Source organism: Xyrauchen texanus, chromosome 18 (assembly GCF_025860055.1).
Source record: "Xyrauchen texanus isolate HMW12.3.18 chromosome 18, RBS_HiC_50CHRs, whole genome shotgun sequence".
Taxonomy (NCBI): domain Eukaryota; kingdom Metazoa; phylum Chordata; class Actinopteri; order Cypriniformes; family Catostomidae; genus Xyrauchen; species Xyrauchen texanus.
The window spans coordinates 1,451,733-1,474,196 of record NC_068293.1 but is presented as its reverse complement, the minus strand read 5'-3'; the positions used below and the strand labels follow the sequence as shown (position 1 = coordinate 1,474,196).

The window sequence follows — 22,464 nt, the reverse complement described above, 5'->3', positions numbered from 1 at the left end:
AGCCAAACTCGGTGCAGTACCACTGTCCAATGACACAGTCGCTAGGAGAATTGTAGACATGTCCAATGATATCAGAGAGCAACTGATAGAGTTCGTAAAAAAAGAGTCCTTACTACGCGCTGCAGCTGGACGAATCCGCTGATATTGCTGGGCAGACACAGCTCCTCACCTATGTCAGGTATCTGCGGGGCAAGTCGATTGAGGAGGATGTCCTGTTTTGCCGGCCTCTTCAGTCGCACACTACAGGAGAAGCCATTTTCAATGTCCTTGATATTTTTATCCGTGAAAATGGTTTGGCTTGGGACCGATGCATTGGCCTATGCACGGATGGTGCGCAGGCAATGCCGGGGCATGAGCGTGGCCTAGCTGCTCGCGTTCAGCAAGTAGCTCCACTTGTGAAATGGACACATTGCATGGGCCATCGCGAAGCACTAGCTGCTAAAAAAATGTTATTATAATAATAATAACAATAATAATAATAACAATAAAGCATGGGGCGGGGCGCACTGGGGCCCCAACTGCAATGAACCAGCTTTGGGGGGGCCCAGCTTGCAAAAGGTTGAGAACCCCTGCTCTAGAAGGATTCACCTCATGAATGTGTAGTAGATTCTCTAGCTTTTACTCATCTATGACCAGATCTAGAATCAACACCAATCAAAGAGACAGAAGCAGATTATTTTGTGGATGGCTCATGTTTCAGTGATTATCTAGGAAATCATGCTGGATGTGCTGTTGTTAAAAGTGAAGACAGAAATTTAAAATCCAATTGTGTTGCAGCATTTTGAGCTGCTATGCTTGGCACAATTGGCTGAATTAAAAGCACTGCCTAAAGCTTGTGTGCTAGCTAAAATCAAACTGTTAATGTTTACACAGATTCTACATATGCACATGGAGTATTCAATTTATTTGGAGCAGATTAGAACAAAGGGGGTTCAAAAAGAGTGGTGGGACACTAATTCAGCATGGTGACCAAATAATCAAGCTCATTTCAGCCATGATACATCCAAAGAAATTGTCTATCATCAAATGTCAAGCACATAAAAAGGCAATGATTTTGTTATTCAAGGTAATAATACTGCAGACTTACATGGCAAAAAGCTTCAGGGTGCCAAGTGGCCGTGATGGCACCTGTATCAGTTTTGCTTTAGTCTCAGCCACAATTAGATAACATTGCACAAATGTAGCATTTAAGCTGGCCCATATGAACATACCACATGTATGTGGCGATCTCATGAAGGACTTATGATTGTGCCAACAGCACTCCTTACTATTTTAATTTCAGATGCGCATGGTTTTGACTATTGTGCAAGGCAGGAGGTAATTGGGAAAATTAAAAGACAGGGGATTGTGGTCCCCATATCTACAGGCCATGGTAGATGAATTTTTGGCTGAATGTGAAATCTGTGCACCAATAGGTAAAATTCCAGTACAAGAGGGTCCATTTAAACATCTGGTGATGGATTATGTGAACATGGCAAGATCAATAACAGAGAAAAGATACATGTTGGTGATAATAGACATATTTAGTAGATGGGTAAAGGCAGTACCATCAGCAGAGCAGGGAGCTCAAACTGTGATAACATTTTTAACCAGAGAGGTCTTGGGATACCAACTCAAATTAGCTCTGATAATGGTTCAGTGATACAACAGTTGGGAATAAAACAAAGACTAGGGTGTGTCTACCATACACAGAAAGAGTGAATGGAACACTCAAAGCCAAGATCAATCAAATTAAGCTCAATTGGGAGGATGTACGGCAACCTTACCCAAAAGTAAGCCTGTGTTTATCGGGACATTGCATCACCCACCGGACCAAACAGATTTTTATGAGATTTTGGAAGTAACTTTAAAGGACTATAAAAAGCTTATTTGAGCAGAGGTTATAATTCTTGGGGATCTGAATACGGACATGTTGAAAAAGGATTTGGCAATGTATAGATAATTTAAGTTTTTTTGTTATTTATTTCCATTGAAACAGATCATTACAGAGACAACCAGAATTACTCCCAAAACTCAGACGATTATTGATTTAATATTAGTATCAGATATGACTAAGATAGAGATTAGTAGTGTTTTGGAATATGGTGTTAGTGATCATTGTTTAATATATTTATCCAGAAAAGCTCAGAGAAATACATTTAATTGTCATAAAAATATAGCAATGAGATTATTAAGAAATTATAGTCCTGAGATATTTACTGGTGCCCTGAGTAAGGCTGATTGGTCATGTGTGTTGAGATGTGAAGACGTTGATAAAGTGTGGGATTATTTTAAAGGAATGTTTTGCAAAGTTTTAGATAAAATATGTATGGCTCACAGTTTAGGAGTGGGTTTGGTTATTAGCAATAATTAATAATTATCATAGACAACTATCAATTATTAAAATCAATAGAACATTGATTAGAATTGTAGGGCCTTGCCCCACTAAAAATGGTAGCAGAGACAGCATGGCCCTTTGTTCTATGATCAAAGGCGAGACATTGATCTCGGTTTCCCAGAATGCTTCACAGCTGAATGGGAAGTCCAGCCCATCAAGCCTCGCTGCTACATCTACAGCCTCGCTGCACTTTAAAGAGACCTGTCTACACACAAGGAAATTTCCCTCCTGGACAAAGAGAGCCTAAAATGGTTGGACGACAAAAGAGCAAATCTCATTCATGTTAACAGTAAGTTACAGTAAGTTATCTTGAGTATTATTAGCAGCAATGAGTGGACTCGGCACTGTACAAGCAATAACCTTGATACACAAGAATAACACACTATAATAATCTATCTCTGCCCTGACGTACACCTCTTACTTGAGTCATGGGAGGACGCGGGTAGAATGAGTGTACGTCTGTCGTTTGACTGACTCGGTTTCTCGAAGCTCGGGTGATGACAGAAGGCCATTTCCTTGCTCTGTCGGCGTGCGGTCCGCCAGCTGATTCTCGGCTGGTTGGCGGTGACATCAGAAAATCGACTTGGTTAAAGGAGGGAGAGAGCTCTTCTTCACTTCTGCAGGCAAAAGGGTGAGTCTCCTTTGGATACGTTAGCATTCTTGGTAGAACATGGAGAATCTCAGCTCGTCCAGTGAGATGGAGATTGTATGGCCAAAGTTCAGGTACGTACATTACTTCCTTAGGCAGCAGAGCTACACCTAGGTGCAGCAGGGCTGCAACTATATGCTGTGAATACTGACTCTGGAAGCAAGGCTTAGGTGGAATCTCCAGGGTTTTATGCTCTTGATGACATCATGGTTGAGGGACGGGTTCTGTTGTGCTTTTCATCAAATAAGAGTTGAGAGTTCCATCCTTCAGTATTTCACACCAAGGTATAATGTGAGCAAGGCTTAATGGGATCTGTAGTTTATTTGGAATCAATTTGTTTGATTTTGGCAACGTTTATGTAGTCAGGCTTTGAGTGTTCCTAAAGACCTAAGTCAGGCTTTATGATTGTTTGTAGGCCTGCCTTTGTCTCCTATCTGAGCACATGAGGTCCAACAGTTAAGAATTCTACTGTGCTTTAACCCTCTGGTGTATGAGGGTGTTTTGGGCCCTGGAGAAGTTTTGACATGCCTTGACATTTGTGCTTTTTTCAGTTGCTTAAAAACATATTCATGGCTAAAGTCTGATAACACTGTATTCAACACAAACTGGTCTACAATAATATGTCAGCAACATGTGTGTACATGTTTGTATTTTTGAGAAAATAATGTTTATGCATGGTTTTTGAAAAACAAAATTTTTAAGTAATTGAAATAAGGCCATATAACACATACTAAATATTTGTCCACAAGCCTTTTGAGAACTGGATCTTGTAGCCTAGAGTTTTTGCTACAAAATGATGTGAAAACCATCCTGATCACTCATTCATACAAAACAATATAGTAATTTAACTTTTGTAAGACACTTTTAGTGTTAAAAAGGTCATATGCAAGGAGGCATGAACTATCATGAATATTGATTGTAATTCACACCTGAGGAGACAAAAGACCCCTCCTCTGGGCCTATCAATGAGGAATATGACAGAATGATCAAAATCAAGTTTTGAATTAAAAGTAGTAATCTGACTATACATTTTCTTCACATAAAAACGTTACTTAATTTTAGATCTACACTACGGTTTAAAAGACGTCTCTTCTGCTCACCAAGACTGCATTTATTTCAAAATACAGTAAAAACAGTGATATTGTGAACTATTTTTACAATTTAAAATATTTTTTTCTATTTGAATATATTGTAAAATGCAATTTGTGATCAAAGCTGAATTTTCAGCATCATTACTGCAGTCTCCAGTGTCACATGATACTTCAGAAATCATTATAAAATTCTGAGAGCATTTTACTAATTTAACCTGAACACATATTTGCAAACACAAGCTTTGTTGATGATAATGAGGCAGTTGTATAATACATCTACGATGACCAATGCGAGATTCGTCATTGCAGCATAAACACTAGTTCAAATATAATCTAAACATTCATATTAATTTTATATTGTAATACATATCATATTTATATCATACAGCATACAGTTTAAATACCTGCTTTAGCCAAAACAGCGTTTAAATGTAACTAAAACTTATTTCAAATGTCAATACTCTGAATCCTGGCTGGCAAGTGTGGAAACAGTTCCATTAGTAAAATATGTACGTTTATATTAGCATGTCAATTAATTCAAACTAAATGACTTACTTGTCCGAAATTGTATCCTCGGCTGGATCACGTCTCTCTTCATAATAGTTCATCAGGGTCCCGCTCTTCTTCTGAGGAAAATTTTAACTCTTCATCACTATCCAGGAGTTTTCTCACTGTATCGTGATGTCTTTCAAACGCGCAGAAAAGTGAATGAACTTTGTTTTTACGGCACAGTTGAGGACGTTTACCATTTGCATTGATCGCCTCAGCACATTAGTGTATGAATAGCGCCCTCTGCCCATGGGTGTGATCACATTAGGGATAATTAGCTGAGCCAGGAGAAATTGTACATCACTTTGTTTCTTACTAATTACATTGCAGGAGAATATTTGTTTTAACTTAATTGTTGTACTTAAAAGTAGACATTTTAATCTTTCTTTAGACATACTGTGTGTCATGTTTGTGTGATAAGTATTCACAAGTTTTAGAGTTCAATTTTGTGATGTGTTTCAGATATATAATCGCGAACCCAGAGTCTGCTGACAGCTCACCCTTTTTATTTTCTTTATTTTACAAAAGCACAAGGTTTTGTTGTTATTGTGAGTGTACACAAATAAAAGTAGACCCTTTATAGTCTCTATTGTGAATTATGAATAAAATGGACTGAGTTTGTGAAAAAAGAAACAGTACTGAGGATTTGTTCTATGATTTACCTTTTTTTACCTTATTTTTCAAAGGGATAAAAAGCGAATGTGCTGGAAGCCATTTTTTTCATCTAGCACTCCGTCAGGTGCTCTCATTAAGGACTGTAGGTGAATTGGAAAAATATGGTGTAATCCAAATAATAGGCTAATTGGAAGTATGGGTGTTTGAGTTAAAAATATTCTTATTGAGTGAATATTTATGATTGTTGTAGAATTGAGGTAATTCATTTTTTATTAAAGTGTGTGCTTTTAAACTGTTGAGAACTATTCAAAGTTTGTTTAATTCTATTGGATTTTGTTGCATTTAAGCAACATTTGATACATTTAAACTTCTTGTGACATATGGTATATCACAACTGATATTTCCCTGTTTGTGTGCATACATGTGCTATAATTGCTACTCACCCTGACTCTCAGAACTACTATATTTATGTGTTGGCAGACTCTGAACAGAGGCAGAGGTTACCACGGCATGCTGCTGGGGGTCTGGAGGATCAAGTACAACTTCTACTACCCGAAGTGACAGTGCTACAGCATAGTCACTCCCTATGGCCAGTTCCACACCTTTCATCAATGCGTCTTGAACCCATGCACCACTACAAGGTTTGGCTACTTCTAATGTCTAGAAATGTGAATTACCCTATGCAGCCTAATCATGTTGACATGAGTAGCACAACCAGAGTCTTTACATCTGTACTTCACCAGACTAGGCTTGAAACACAGGTGTTTGCAGGTGATGGAAAGTAAACCCTGGCGACTGACTTCCTCTGAATTTTGCCAAAATTGGCTCAGTTCTGTGATTTCTTCAGGGAGGTCTTCCTGCCTTCTAACAATCAAGAACAGATAATGAGGTTCCTTGATTGCATTCAAATACCTGAAGAGCCCCTTCCTACTTTTGTTGTCCATATGGTGAGTGAGTTCAAAAAGCTGTAAACCCCTCCCCCAAAGCAAGAGAAAATAGACCTTCAATGTAAACATGCATTTGAGAAATAGAGTTGTGCTTTATGGCACTTCTGTCTTGACAGTCATGGATCTTCTCTCAAGGGCTCATGAGTTCCATGTCATTCTTGGCCTGAGCGGCCGATACCCACCTCCAGGGCAGGCTAAAGCTAAACCTGATAAAGAGACCTACTGTTTCAAATGTTCACTGCCTGGTTTCACCTCTTGTACATGTCCAAATTGCAACTTAATTTCCAAGATGGGTTCACGTTCTATAGAGACTCCTAATGTGCATTCTGAACCTCCAACTGAAACAAAAAATTCAGACCAACCGAAAGCAGTAAAGTGGATGGAGGAAATCCATTTTTCAGACTGAAGGGAAGACAATTTGCAGAGGAAATCCTCCATCCAGAAGATAAATATGCCTCACTTACCAAATGAACCCTTGTCCCGCCAGCATGTTCTTTGTCATGTGTAGGATACTACATCTACTTCTTTCTGGAAAAGTCCATTCAGAGTCAAGCTGAACTTTAATGGGCAGGTGCTGAATACTATTCTCGACACTGGGGCATCACTTTATGCTGTTCAGGCAGATATTGCACAAAATAATGCTAGAGTGAACACAAATATCAAACCATGGATTGCTCCTCCAATTCAGCTTGCAGATGGTGTGGCCTGTCAAACCTCAGGCATGACAGTTATAGTTAGGCTTTATGGATCAATGCTTTTATCATCACATTCCAGAACTGTTATATTTGGATGAGAACCTGTATTTGCAGAGAAGTTTGAGGGTGTGGAGCTGCATGAGTCTGGAGGCAGTATGATGCTTATGAAGGTCCAATCACTTTATGAAAAAGTTGAGGATGCATCTCTAAGTAATGCAGAAAAAAAGCAACTCGTAGAGCTGCTTGGAAAGTTTGCCGGCCTGTTTGATGGTCACCTAGGTCATACAACTCTACTTGGCAACCTTCTGCCTTATCGGACCTCGCCAGCTAAAAAGCAGTTGATAGAGGACCAAATCAAAATAATGCTTAAGGAGGGCATTATCGAGCCAGTATCTGGCCCTTGGGCCACTGCCTTCTGGCGAGCAAGAGTTTTGTGTGGACTGTCGTGGCCTTAACCAGCTCACTGTGAAAGACTTGTATTCTTTACTGAGAGTCGATGTGTCCCTTGACAAACCCTAACCCAGAGGAAAATTCCTGACCACAATTGACATCGCAGGGGGGTATTGGCAGGTTGCTGTAGCTGAGGAGTCAAGACCAAAAGCATCCTTTGTTTCATACAGTGGACTACACCAGTTTCGAGTGCTTCCCTTAGGCTTGTGCAAAGTGCCTGCAATATTTTAGAGACTTATGAAAAATGTCCTGACAGGTCTCATTTACAAGTCTTGTGCAGTTTTATATAACATTTTCATGGGTTTGACAAATTTCAAACAATACATTTTGGACCTTAAAGAAGTTATCTTCAGACTCAAGTTTGCTGGGGGTTCAATTAAGCTTGTCAAAAAACAGTTCTGCCACGCTGAACTTACCTTCATCGTATACCGCTTCACTCCAGAGGGAATTCTGCCCTCTGGTAAAGGTAAAGGCTGTGAAAGGCTACTATCACTGTTTCATGCAAGACTATGTCCACATGAACAACTGTTCATGCTCACAAAAAAATTATGTTGCTTTTGTGTACCTGCCAAGATAACATGGATCTCCTAAAAACCAGGTTAACATCAGCACCTGTTCTGAGTTCCCTGATTTCACGCTCCTTTTCTTTATTCATGCTGATGCTTGTGATGTAGAACTTGGAGCTGCTTTGAAGCAAATAAATAAGGAGAGCAGCACGTAACAGTGGTGAACGTGAGCCGAGCCCTGCATAAATCCAACAAAACATATTCCACTCAAGAAAAGGAATGTTTGGCCATAATTTTAGAAGGTCTCCATGTGACCATCCTCACAGACCTCAGCGGCCTTAGGTGGATAATGTCCCATCGCAAACCTACTGGCCGTCTTGCTCGGTGGTCTCACCACCTTCAGGAATTTGATTTCGAGATTGTTCATAAGCTTGGATCACAAAACAAGATGCCTGACGCTTTCTCTCGAAACTCCCTGCCTATTGATGAGTCCCCAATGGACGTTTTCCCTGACTACACTGTAATAGGTGGTCTTGATTTTTGTGCCCTGCCTCCAGTGGTGCTTGCGGGTCAATCTCACTTAATGCAGTTGCAGCTAAATGTACCAGTCACAGCGGAACTCATCCGTAAACTTGAGGACATGCTCCAGGAGGAGAAGGACATAGATGATACTTCTCAGTATCATAGTGGACTACTGTACTTTAATTATCCCAAAACAGCTTGCAGCCTCCACTCTCTTAAACAGTTGAAGCTGTATACTCCCACAGCTATCAGGGGGACCTTGCTGAAGTATTATCATGAACATCCAACAGCTGAACACTTAAATGGCAACCTAAAATGGCATAAAGAAATATGTTGTCTCCTGCATGGTCTGCCAGCTCACCAAGCAGAGTTAGAGAAAGCATGCTGGACTTATGTTTCCTATTCAGCCCCAGAAACCTCAGCCAAATACATCTCCACTCCTGCCTGATGTGATGATTACCAACTGCAGAATGTGCCAGCCAGATTTTACTTCAGTCTACTAAGATGGACTTCACAGAGGAAGAATTGATACAAACTCATAGACATGGGATTCTTCATGAGCCACTGTCTAGTGGGCTCAGGGTGGAGTTGACCAAAATTACCTGCCATAAGATTCCAGCCAACTGTGATGATCCTCACTGAATGACACCTATATCAGCTTGGTCAAAGGCAAAGGACTCATTAACTACATAGAAAATTAATGAACCACTAACAAAAGCCTTTTTCGGCCAAAATTAAAGGACAATGCATCTGTATTTCCTCAGTAAATTCAAGACGACTTCAAGGACTTTAACACTAAAACTAATTGACCCACAACACTTGCTTAGTTTACTCATTTTAACCACTAATAGTTCTAAACATAAAATTTAGCCACAAGCAGCAATCATAGAGGTCCAAGCACATGTGAAGAAATAAACAAAATAATCAGAATTGACAGAAATGATCCAGTGGATGACAAATAATACAAAATGACAGAATAGATCCTGCCTTAACTAAATTTGAAGAAAATTGGGAAACATGGTTGGTAGGGTAACCCCATATGGTTGCTAGGCAGTTACCAAAGTAATACTTAAAAGGCTCCTTGCTATCCTGAGTATAATGAACGAAACTGGAATTGTCAACGTTGTTCTGGTGAAGAGATATGTGATTTGTTACTTGGTAGGTAAGGTAACCGCATCTGGTTGCTAAGCAGTTACCAAGGTAATACTCAACAGGCTCCTTGCTACCCTGAGACAAATTTATGTAACCGGAAGACGCTATGATGTTCTGGTGCAGAGAAATGTGATTTGTTATTTGGCTGATAAGGAAACTCCATCTGGTTGCAAGGCAGTTACCACATAATACTCAAAAGGCTCCTTGCTACCCTGAATCCAATGAACACAACCTGAAATCTCTACAATATTCTGGTGAAGAGATATGTGATTTGTTACTTGTTTGCTAAGGTAACCCAATCTGGTGGCTAGGCAGTTACGGAGGTGATACTCAAAAGGCTCCTTACTACCCTGACTCAGATGAATAGAGCCGGAAGTCTCTACGATGTTCTGGTGCAGAGATAATGTGATTTGTTACTTGGTTGCTAGGGTAAACGCATCTGATTGTTAGGCAGTTACCAAGGTGATACTCAAAAGGCTACTTGCTACCCTGAGTCTAATGAACAAAACAAGAAATCTCTATGATATTCTGGTGAAGAGATATGCGATTCATTACTTGATTGCTAAGGAAACCCCATATGGTTGCTAGACAGTTATTAAGATGATACTCAAAAGGCTCTTTACTACCCTGAATAAAAGTAACAAATCTGGAAGTCTCTATGATGTTCTGGTGTAGAGATATGCAATTTTTTTACTTGGTTGCCAGGTTAACCGCATCTGGTTGCTAGGCAGTTACCAAGGTGATACTAAAAAGGCTCCTTGCTACCCTGAGTCAAATATATGAAGCAGAAAGTCTCTATGCTGTTCAAGAGCAGATATATGGGATTTTTTACTACTTTGCTTTTGTAACCCCATCTGGTTGCTACGCAGTAACCAAGGTGATAAGCAAAAGGCTCCTTACTAACATGAGTCAAATTAACAAATCTGGAAGTCTCTACCATGTTCTAGTGTATAGATATGTAATTTGTAACATAGTTGCTAGTTTAACTGAAACTGGTTGCTAGGCAGTTACCAAGCTGACACTCAAAAGGCTCCTTGCTACCCTTAGACCAATGAGCAAAACCAGAAATATCTGTAATATTCTGGTAACGAGATATGTGATTTGTTACTTGTTTGCTAAGGTAGCCCCATCTGGTTTGCTAGGCAGTTAATAAGGTGATACTAAAATGGTTCCTTGCTACCCTGAATCAAATGAATGAAACTAGAAATCTCTACGATAATCTGGTGAAAAGATATGTGAATTTTTACTTGGTTGCTTGGTTAACCCCATCTGGTTGCTAGGCAGTTACCAAGGTGATATTCAAAATGCTCCTTGCACCATGAGACAAATGAATGAAACCGAAAATCGCTATGATGTTCTGGTGCAGAGACATGAGAGTTGTTAATTGGTTGCTAAGGTAGCCCCATCTGGTTGCTAGGCAGTTACCAAGGTGACACTCAAAAGGCTCCTTGCTACCCTGAGTCAAATGAACAAATCCAGAAGTCTCTATGATTTTCTGCTGTAGAGATATATGATTTGTTAATTGGTTGCTAAGGTAACCCCATCTGGTTGCTTGGCAGTTACCAAGGTGATGCTCAAAAGGCACCATGCTACCCTGAGTCCATTGAATGAAACCAGAAGTCCTAAAACTTTCTGATTCTGAGATCCTCATATAAGCATTTTGAATGAAAGTCAATGGGGTTTGGTTACTAGGGTGCTCAAAATGGTTGCTAGGGCATGGCTAAGTAGTTTTCTTGATTATACCTGAAGTCTAATTGTTCACTCAAGTAAAACAAGCCAACTGTCATTTTTCTAGGACATTCTGATCTAAAGATATCACTCTCAACCATTTTTGATGGAAGTTAATAGGTCTTATTTCTAGGTTGCTCTTATTTGTATTGCGCCTTTCACAACACACATCATTTCAAAGCAGCTTTACAGAAGATCAGGAATTAACAGACAATAAAACTGCAATGTCTATAATGTCGATGAATCATCACTGTGTAATTAGATAAAATACGATTGTTAATCGTGTTTAAAAATAAGTAATTAAATAATAATTGTATTAATAACCTCAGTGAGCAAGCTGAAGGCGACTCAACTCAACTCAACTCAATTTTATTTATAAAGCACTTTCAAAAAACACTGGGTACCAAAGTGCTGTATATGGAGTAATAAAAAATAAACAAAATCACATTAATACAGCTTAAGAATGCAAAAAAACATTTAAAACCTATAAAACAAGAATAAGATAAAATCTACCTAGTACAAATTATAATGCAATTTTATTAAAAGCTAGGGAAAATAAATACGTTTTTAAGGCACCCTGGAAAGAGAATAGAGACAGAGATGATTTTATGACCAATGGAAGGTCATTCCAAAGTCTAGGGGCTACCACCGCAAAAGCTCTGTCACCTTTAGTTTTTAGGCGAGATCGAGGAACTGACAGACACAGCTGATCACTAGAGCGGAGAGACCTTGAAGGTTGATTCAAACTTATTAAGGCAGAGATGTACTCAGGTGCAAGACCATGAAGAGCCTTAAACACATACATCAACACTTTGTACTTGATTCTGTATTGGATCGGTAACCAATGTAGTGAAATCAAAACTGGGGTGATATGGTCTCTTTTCCTGGTTCCAGTTAAAAGCCTAGCAGCTGAATTTTGGACCAGCTGCAGGCGAGAGAGAGAGGCCTGACTCACACCCAGATACAAAGCATTACAATAGTCCAATCGAGAGGACACAAAGGCATGCACAACCTTCTCCAAATCATCAAAAGAAAGGATGGGCTTCAACCTTGCCATAGTTCTAAGATGGAAAAAACAATTTTTAACCAGAACATTTATTTGTCGATCAAACCTGAGCTCAGAGTCGAATATAACACCTAGGTTTTTTACATAGGGACGTTTTTTCCCTGGAAACAGTGACAGATTTCTTTCTAAATTTAAGTCACATCCCCTTTGACCAAAAACAATAAACTCTGACTTATCCTCATTTAATTGAAGAAAGTTGTTTGCCAGCCAACACTTCACATCGGCCATGCATTTATGCAGAGACTCAAAAGAGTGGTGATTCCCACGTTTAATAGGAAAGTAAATTTGAGAGTCATCAGCATACAGATGATAGTGTATGCCATGCCTTTCAAAGATCTTTCCTAACGGAAGCATGTAGAAGGAGAATAAAACGGGTCCCAAAATGGAGCCCTGAGGAACCCCACATGTTAAAGGAACAACTGATGAATAACAGTTCTCTAAACAGACTGAAATCGTTCTACCCTGGAGATATGAGGAGACCCAATCCAAGGCTAACCCCTGAATACCAACCTGGTCTCTTAGGCGATTGATAAGTATGTCATGATCAACCGTATCGAAAGCAGCACTAAGATCCAGCAGCAGAAGTCCAACAGGACTACCAGAATCCACACCTAATAAAATATCATTTAAAACTCTCAACAGAGCTGACTCTGTGCTATGACCAGCTCTGAAGCCTGACTGAAATTGATCGAGCAAATTATTGATGGCTAAAAAATCATTTAATTGTGCAAGCACCATCTTCTCTAATATTTTTGACATAAAGGATAATTTTTATATAGGTCTAAAGCTGTTCATATCAGATGAATCAAGGTTTGCTTTCTTAAGAAGAGGCTGAATAACAGCATGCTTAAAGCAGTTGGGAACAATACCAGTGGTCAGGCTACTGTTAATAATCGATAACACACTTGGACCAATTGATTCCACCACCTCTTTAAACAAAGTGGATGGAATAACATCACACATAGAACCAGTAGGCTTCATATGTGCAATTATATGTTTGAGTTGAGACAGGGACACAGGTACAAAACAGGTCAATAGATTTTGCGGAACAGGATAGGTAAAAGGATCATTACTAGTAGGTAAGATCTGTGAGCGTATACCAGAAATTTTAACAGTAAAAAATGTTAAAACTGCTCACATGTGTCCACCGAAGGGAGATGGGAGTAAGGGCAACTGGATGAAGAAATGATGTAATAGTAGAAAAGAGAACTTTAGCATTATGACAGTTCTTTGAAATGATATTAGAAAAATAGCTTGATCTGGCTAATTTAACTGCTCTTTGAAATTTAGTCAAACAGTCTCTCAAAATTTCATAGGACACTTGTAGTTTATCTTTAAGCCACTTTCGCTCAGCCTTCCTGCACTCCTGCCTAACAGCACGGGTATTACTATTCAACCAGGGCTGAGCCTTGACTTTTTTCTTCCTCATTTTTAATGGAGCCACAGTGTTTTGCCAGAACATGACAAGTTGAACTGGGAGACCAAATCCTCAGGCCCCATATCAGAAAAAGGAGACTCCAGCAGTGATTTCAGTGGAGAAACATTAAAAGCAGCTGAAAAACTACTAGCAGTAGAGGGAGTGATAAAACGAGATGTGACAGCAACAGGGCCATCATTAACTTGATCACTGCATGAAAAATGTGGGTTAAAAATAACAGTCTTGTAGTCTGAGAACACAGTGTCAGCAATTTGCACATTGCTGATAGAAAAACCCAAAGATAAAACCAGATCAAGGGTATGACCACATATATGTGTAGGGCCAGCAACACTCTGAAATAAACCAAAAGAATCTAATAAATTAACAAACTCTTTGACCAGTGGTCTCGAAGGAAAACACACGTGAATATTAAAATCCCCCAAAATTAAAATGTTATCTGAGCAAGGAATAATAGCAGATAAAAAATCTGAGAACTCATTTATAAAGTCTTTGTTATATGATGGTGGTCTGTAGATGAGGGCACATAACACAGATTTAAATGAATTCAGCATAATAAGCTGAGCTTCAAAAGTAAAAAACGCCTCGGTGGACAGAAGCCTGCATTTGAACTTGTTTTTAAAAATAACTGCAAGGCCCCCACCCCTACCAACTGCCCTAGGTGAGCTAAAATAACTACAGTCGGGAGGTAAAAGTTCTGAAATAGGAGCCATGTCGCCGTTGCTGAGCCAAGTCTCCGTAACAAATAAAAAATCCAATTTCTGAGAGAGAAAAAGATTGTTCAGTATAAAAGACTTGTTAGAGAGAGATCTTGCATTGATCAAAGCCATTGTCACAGAGTTAGAGTCAGACGAAAGATGAGAAGTCACATATGTATTTCCCGACCTACCGCTACCCAGGGTATGTAGGTTGTTTAGGTTAGCACCGCGGCCTTCATGCCGCCACCTCGAAACCACGGTCCGCGATGGTCGCCACCCTGATCCAGATGATATACAGGCACCAAATATGAACCCCTCAGAGTCGGCAGCACTTCAACACCATCCCGCACTGAGGCCACAGATGAGAAGAAAGTAATCCTTTGCGACTTCTTCGACCTCACTAATCATCCAGCCCGCTTTCGACGCCTCCTTCGCCGTTTCCTCCGCAAGCACATACACCCAGGCAGGTGGCAGACTTGCATCAGCGTGACCGGCGCAGCATGAGAAGGGAACCACCAGTTGACACTGGGATCGCGTATCAAACAGTCAGTTACCTCCGTTCATAAATTTAAAAGAGCCAAGCGATCATAGACCAGAACACAGCAAACCGTGCGAGAAATAAAGCCAATGATAAAGATAAAAAATAGCGTTAACATAGATAAGTCACGTTGGCCATGACTGCAAGCCGGTAAACAACCTGGCGCCATCATGTCCCTGTCACAAAGGCTACCAAGGAACTGTGGCAAGGAACACAAAACTCCATAAGATGTTGATTAATGGAGAAAAAAAACCTTGGGACAAACCAGACTCACTGTGGAGTCTAGTTCCCCTCTGGCTAACATCATGAATATAATGTAAATATTACTTATGTATAGTTAAATTCATGGTTTAAAATAGTTAAACTAAGTAAGTGTTAAGGGTCAGTGTTTAAACACTGATTTTGTTTGAACTGTAAGATTAAATGACCAATGTCTTTGAAATCCATCCTGGATTAACTGCAGAAGTTCACATATTGCTTATTTTCATAAACCTTGGGACACATCCTCATTCTGAAATGGTTTACAAATATCTCAAGTTTTGTAACGGTCGACCATTCAGATTTGATGTTATTAGCTGCTGAAATTTGACTGGCTTTGAGTGAGCTCACAGAGTTCTGGCTCGGAGATTGGCTGAGGGAGACAGGCGAGAGGAGAAAGATCTCATGTTACACAAGGCGAGGTGTAAAGAAAGGCTTTCGTGGAAGAACCACAATATTTCTTGTTCCCGGACTTTGCAAATTCGACGAGAGAAACTTGATTGATTCAAAGAATGCAAGAAACTCTCACATCAACAGAAGGTCGCTTTTGCACTGAAGTTTCTGGCCAAATTGAGAATAGATACTAAAGAAGGCTGCACAATATTTACATGTCCACAGCAAGCATTGTCTTTCATAGAGACAATGGAGTGAGTAAGCCATTTGGTGATTCTCACGTTGCCCCCAAGTGAGCATGACTCGCTGAACATACACTAGACTGTCTGAGGAAGCTGGGTGCATTTTTGTTTCTTTTTGTGTTGGTTCCGTCTAGCGGCTGAAGTTTGTTTTGTGTAGTAACACTCCTTCAAGAAACTCTTGCATCAACGGAGGATCGCTTTTGCACTGATGTTTCTGGCCAAATTGAGAATAGATACTAAGGATGGCTGCAAAATATTTACATGCCCACAACAAGCATTGTCTTTCATAGAGACAATGGAGCGAGCAAGCCATACTTTTTGTCCTGGATCCGCCAAGCAGCTGGAGTTTGTTTTGTGTAGTAACACTCTATTGGGACAGTGTGTGAGTGAATCGTCATGTTCTTTGTTCTTATGCCTCCTAAAAGCTGGAGTTTGTTTGGTTGAGTATTTTTTGCAGGTCGGAACACGTTGGTCCCACTGAAATCCTTTCAGAGGCTCCTGGGGCATATGGCATCCTCAGCGACGGTTACACCACTTGGGTTGATGAATATGAAACCACTTCAGCATGGCTGCAGACCCGAGTCGAGAGACAAGCATGGCGCCACGACACACACCGCGTCCTCGTCACGCAGACGTGTTGCCGCTCTCTCAAAGTTAATTGGTCCAAGAGTGAAGCAATATTGGTCGGAAGTTGGGTTAATATGGAGCCAAGGCTCACAGAAGGTTTATCCTGGACCAAGGATGGTTTTAAATATCTGGGAGTGTTTTTAGGGGACAAAATATTCATGCAGAAGAATTTTGATGGAATTGTTGAGAAGTTTAAAGGTCGCCTTAACAAGTGGAATTTTTTACTCCCTAAAATGTCATATAAAGGACGGATTTTGATTATCAACAATTTAATTGCTTCTGCTCTTTGGTGTGGATCCTCCACGAGACCTATTGCCAAAGTTACAAACAATTTTAGTTGATTTTTTCTGGGACAAGATGCATTGGGTACTGACAGCCATTTTGTATTTGCCCAAAGAAGAAGGGGGGCATGGTTTAATCCACATACAGAGTCGAATAGCAGCTTTCAGGGTTCAATTTGTTCAAAGACTCTTGACTGGACCAGTAGACTCAAGCTGGAAATTCGCTGTTTGTGTCATTTTGCGGGATTTCAGATGTCTGGAATTTGAGAGATCCTTATTTTGGTTGAACCCACAAAAGATGGATCTGTCTAAGCTGCCCACCTTTTACCAGAATCTTTTTAAAGTTTGGTCTCTGTTTAAGGTACAGAGAATAAGCACCACGAACTCTTTGCATTGGTTACTACAGGAACCTCTGATTTATGGATCGCGCCTGGACTTATCGAGTGAAAATATATTTCCTGCAATTTCTGACATTCTTTTTAAAACCAGAGTTTTAACACTTGGACATTTACTTAATCTGGCTGGTCTGGCCTTTGAGGATATTGATACAGTTGCTGGACATTTAGGAATAAAGTCAAAACGCATCACAGCTAAATTACTTGAAAAGTGGAAGCTAACACTCACATCAGAAGAATTCAAATTACTAAAAGAATACACTGAAGGCTCAATTATTCCAAACTGTAATGACCCCTTTCCTGGTCTATACCTGTTGACGGACTTTGAAGAATGTGAAAGTGCTTTTTTACAAACCAGCATGTTGATGTTAATGGGTCCAAATCCAGTATCTGGGAAAGTCTTGTACAAGAGCTGTGTCAAAACTCTGAAAAAGCAGTCTTTACACAAAAGAGTGGACACGCCTTAGCGCTCTGTCCTCCATTTAGGGGAGAATGCGAAACCAGAATGGAGAGCTTTATACATGTCACCTTTGCCTAAGAATGTCGGGGACTTACAATGGAGAATTCTTCATGGCGCTATTGCAGTGAATGCTCTTGTTTCGGTTATAAACCCAGGCACTAGTGATGAGTGTCCCTTCTGCTTTCAGAAAGAGAATGTATTTCATGCTTTTCTGTATTGTAACAGGCTTGTACCTTTGTTTCAGGTTTTAGAGAGTTTATTTGATCTTTTTGATGAGATTTTCTCTTTGGAAACGTTTATTTGTGGTTTTAAATATACTCCGAGTCGTCGATTCGGTTGCCAACTGCTGAATTTTCTATTAGGTCAAGTGAAAAAGGCTATTTATGACACCAGGAAGATAAAAATTGAGCGAAACTCAAGCATCAATCTACAAATTATTTTTCTTAACCTAGTGAAATCTAGAATTTTAATAGACTTTCAGTATTACAAGGCTATGGGGGGGATCTTATGTCTTTTGAATTGATTTGGTGCTATAAGAAGGCTCTGTGTGAAATCATTAATGAGAGTTTACAATTTGTACATGTTTTAAAATTACTCAGTTCAAAATGTTTTTTGTTTTCTTTGTTTTGAATTGAATGTGTATATTTTGTATTTTCTATAGGTAGGAACTGATTGTATTAGTATAGGAATTTTATAATAAAGGTGTGTTAAAATTCTAATTCTCTCTCTCTCTCTCATCTCTATTATATAGTACATAAAGAAAATATCAATCAATCATGAATACTTTTTTTTTTAAAACAAGAAAATTATTGAAAAAAAAGAAAATGAAAATTACATTCAGACATGTTAAGATATAAGAATATTTCTGATTTTAGTTTTGTCCTCTGGCTGACTCTCTTAGTGTGTGGCAAGCTGCTACATATGCTCTAGTAGGCTGGTATGAGGGCAGAGGGTGGCTTGTGTTTGTAATATATTGTCTTCCTCTGTGTTGACAAAGTCTGGTTCATTTCCAGTTCTGGCATTTAAATCTCCACGCATTATCACATGTCCTTTTGTCTGGAAATGGCAGATCTCATCTTGCAGGATGGAGAAGATTTCTTCATTGTAATAGGGAGATTCAGCCGGGGGTAAATATGTAGTACACAAGAATATGTGATGGTCTGTGGAGACGATATCTTTTTGGATTTTTAACCAAATGTAAAATGTTCAGATTTGTATAGATTTGATTGAGTCTATGAGTTCTGCTCTGTACCATATCAGAATTCCCCCTGAGTCTCTGCCCTGAGTCACCCCTCTTAGTTTGGTTGATGGTAGAACTATTTCTCTGAATCCAATTGGGCAGCCAGTGGACACATCTCTTACACTCCATGTTTCTTGCAGTATTATAATGTCAGAATTGTTTGCTCTTAACACCAAAAATGGAGGACCTCAAACCTTGAATATTCCAACATGTGATTTTTAAGGAGTATGAACCCATTAATTAATTGCATTTGTTATTAAAAAAACAAGACAAACATCAGTATGTGGTTGAATTGACAGATCAAGAAGAATATATTAAATATTATGATGCATCTAAGAACATATTTTTTTAAATAAATGTATAAAGTAAAATAAATATCATCTTAAAATATTCTTCTAAATATTATTATTTTTTCCCCAAGAAGTATATATTCTCTCTCTCTCTCTCTCTGAACGCATGTGCATGAGTGGCGAGTGAGTGGAGCGTGGCTGTGAGAGCGTTTGATAAGCTTTTGCTTTCAAATAATCTTTAACTTTTTTCCAAATTATCTTTCTTTTTTCCCTCCTCGCTGGACAGTCTTATATACAACAGACAAGAAAGTTTTTGTTTAGCTTGCGCGGTTTTCAGATGCCAGTATGTGTGCAAATGTGTACCAGGGCCCGGAGTGACAGTGGAAGAGCTGCTCCTAGTTATAGGAGAACAGGTTGGTTTTGAGAACCTAATTTCGGCCGTATGGATGAACAAAACTGTCGTTGTGTTTTTAAAATCAGACTCCCTGGTAAATCAGTTGACTGTGAGCGGAATATGGGTGAAGGAAACGTTTATTACGGTAACCACGCTATCCACTCCAGCAACGAAAATCATAATTTCAAATGTTCCGCCATTTATTTCTGATGAGACCATCACAAAAGAACTGCTGAGGTTTGGAAAGATCGCAAGCCCTGTCAGAAAGATTCCCCTGGGATGTAAAAACAGCACGCTCGAGCACGTTCTTTCTTTTAGACGCCAAGTCTTTATGTATTTGATTTCACAGGAGCGAACTTTAGAAGTCTCGTTCCATGTTAATCACGGGGAGAATTCGTATATAGTTTAATACAAGTTATTACTGGCATTTTAATGTTAAACTTTTGGAAGACAAACATTTTTGTTAACGGCTGTTAATCAGATACCCATTGGACGTGCACCTGGAATTGATGGACTTCCTGCAGAATTTTATAAACCGTTTTGGGACTTATTAAAAGACGATTTGCTTGAGGTTTTTAAATCATCTTACAGGAAAAAAGAACTGCCAACAAGCTGTAGAAGAGCCGTTTTGTCTTTGTTACCAAAGAAAGGTGATCTTGGTCTTTTAAAGGGGTCATGACATGGGTTTTTTTATTGTATTATTATGTTCCCTTAGGTGCAATTATAGTATTAATATATTTTTTTTTAAGAAAAACTTTTAAAATCTAGTGATTTATGACCTTTTCCCACCCTGTTTCTCATCCTCTGATTCAAACAGTCTGTTTTGGGGGCGTTTTCCATTTAAGACTTCAGTGTTAACGCCCACTGTTATGATTGGCTAACGTCAGTGCCTATGTATCAATTATTGACGCCCCAGCCAGAACAATATGCAAGTAAACTAAGTAAAAACACTGTGATTATTCATAATGAATGAAATTGCGCTTTAAAAAGTAGTTTAAAGTTTAAAATAGATTACTTACAGTTTGCGTCGTCGTTGTTCCCAGAATAGTCGGCACGGACTTATCTTTGAGCAACAGTTTTCTGGCAAAGCCAGCATCATATTGAGATTTGTTCTCAAAACAGTCATCCTTAAAATGTACAGAACAAACGCTCAAGTTAACACTTAACTGGGACGTCCGCAAAAAATAAACTGCATCCATTTTTCCCTGACGTCTGGATCTTTCGGCAGCTTATTCAGAGGTTTTGTTTGACCACAGCCAGGAACAGCACATCTGTGTGGCATCGTAATTTTCCTGTGCACAAGTAGTCTCTGTCAGAGCTCGCTGTCCATCGACTGAACACTTGTGAGGCGCACGGCGATACTGAAATGAGCGTAGTTGTCTTGCGCTTAAAGCGTAGTTATCTTGTGCTGGAGGCGGTCATATGCAAACGCTGGTACGTCACTTCTAACCGTCACGTCACTTCTAACCATGAATCCAGAACGAGCTGTATTTTGAGCTTGATTAAATGATTCGTTTAGAATGGGGAGGACGTCTTAAAATATTAAACTTGCAGGACGTTTTAATGATACAAAGACCTCTTATATACCAAAAGATCAAGGCAAATTTGGTTTCTCATGTCATGACCCCTTTAAAGAACTGGAGACCAGTGGCAATTTTGTGTAATGAATATAAAATTTTTATGAAATGTCTTTCAAACAGATTGAAATTGTATTTAGAACATATAGTAAATGATTATCAAACTTATTGTATTCCTGACAGAACAATAATGGATAACATATTTCTTGTTTGTGATATAATATATATTGCAAGACGGGATGGTGACAATATTGGAATATTTGCAATTGATCAAGAAAAGGCATTTGATAGAGTCAGTCACTTTTATTTGTTTAGATCCCTTAAAGCTTTTGGTTTTAGTGATCTTTTTATTTCATGGATAAAACTCTTATATTCTGGAGTTTCTACAATGTTAAAGGTTGGAGGAGGGCTAAGTCAACCAGTGTCAGTATGAAGAGGTATTAGACAAGGTTGTCCTCTGTCAGAAATGTTATATTCTTTAGCCATCGAACCTTTGCTTCGTCAACTGGGAAAAAATTTGGATGGCTTTCTAATTGAAGGACAAAAAGCTAAACCTAAGTTTTCTGCATATGCTGATGTCACTGTGTTTATCAAAAGCAAAAGAGATGTGTTTGTTTTAAAAAAGTATGAAAATGCCTCCTTAGCAAAGGTAAACTGTGAGAAAAGTGAAGGTTTTATTTTAGGAAATTGGTCTGCAGGAGAGCCACCAGTCTTACCAGGAGGTGTGAAATGGGGTAAAGAAGGCCTGAAAATACTGTTTGTTTTTAATTAGCCTGAAAGATATGGAATGGAAGGATTTTTCTCTGTTTTATAAATACATTTTGAATGTGTTATTCTGTTTATCAAGTACAGAGGGATTTAAATTGTGAAGGTTGGATAAAGAATTTACCTCTCTTTAACAACCCTCTAATACAAGCAAATGTGTTGAAAATGAGAAGTTCGCAAACTTCAATGGTGAGAGCAGAATGCACAGTTTTGTCCAGTCTAAAGAATGGTAACAAGTGGAAAAGTCCCCAAGAATTTTGTAGTTTGACAGGCATCAAGTCTGTGAGATTTATGGAAAAAGTAATGAAGGACATTTTTTCTGTTCTTCCTTCTATCTACAGACAAAGGATAATAGAAACTAACTGTGGTATACAAGAGGAGGAAATGAAAGCAAGTTTTCCTAAACTTCAGATTTCAATGATAATAGATGAAAAGCCTGAAATAGGATCTCTTCTTGTTTTCTGTATACCTGAACTGAATGTGTTTGAAGATGTTTCAAAGAAAGCTCTGTATTTATTATGTGT

The 22,464-nt window shown here is 39.1% G+C and overlaps 1 protein-coding gene across 1 annotated transcript in view; it reads right to left on the bottom strand.

The window, feature by feature from the left end:
- Window positions 1-22,464, bottom strand: part of si:dkey-11f4.7 (piezo-type mechanosensitive ion channel component 2) — a 554,199-nt gene that overhangs the window by 373,091 nt on the left and 158,644 nt on the right. The gene's annotated exons all lie outside the window — the stretch shown is intronic.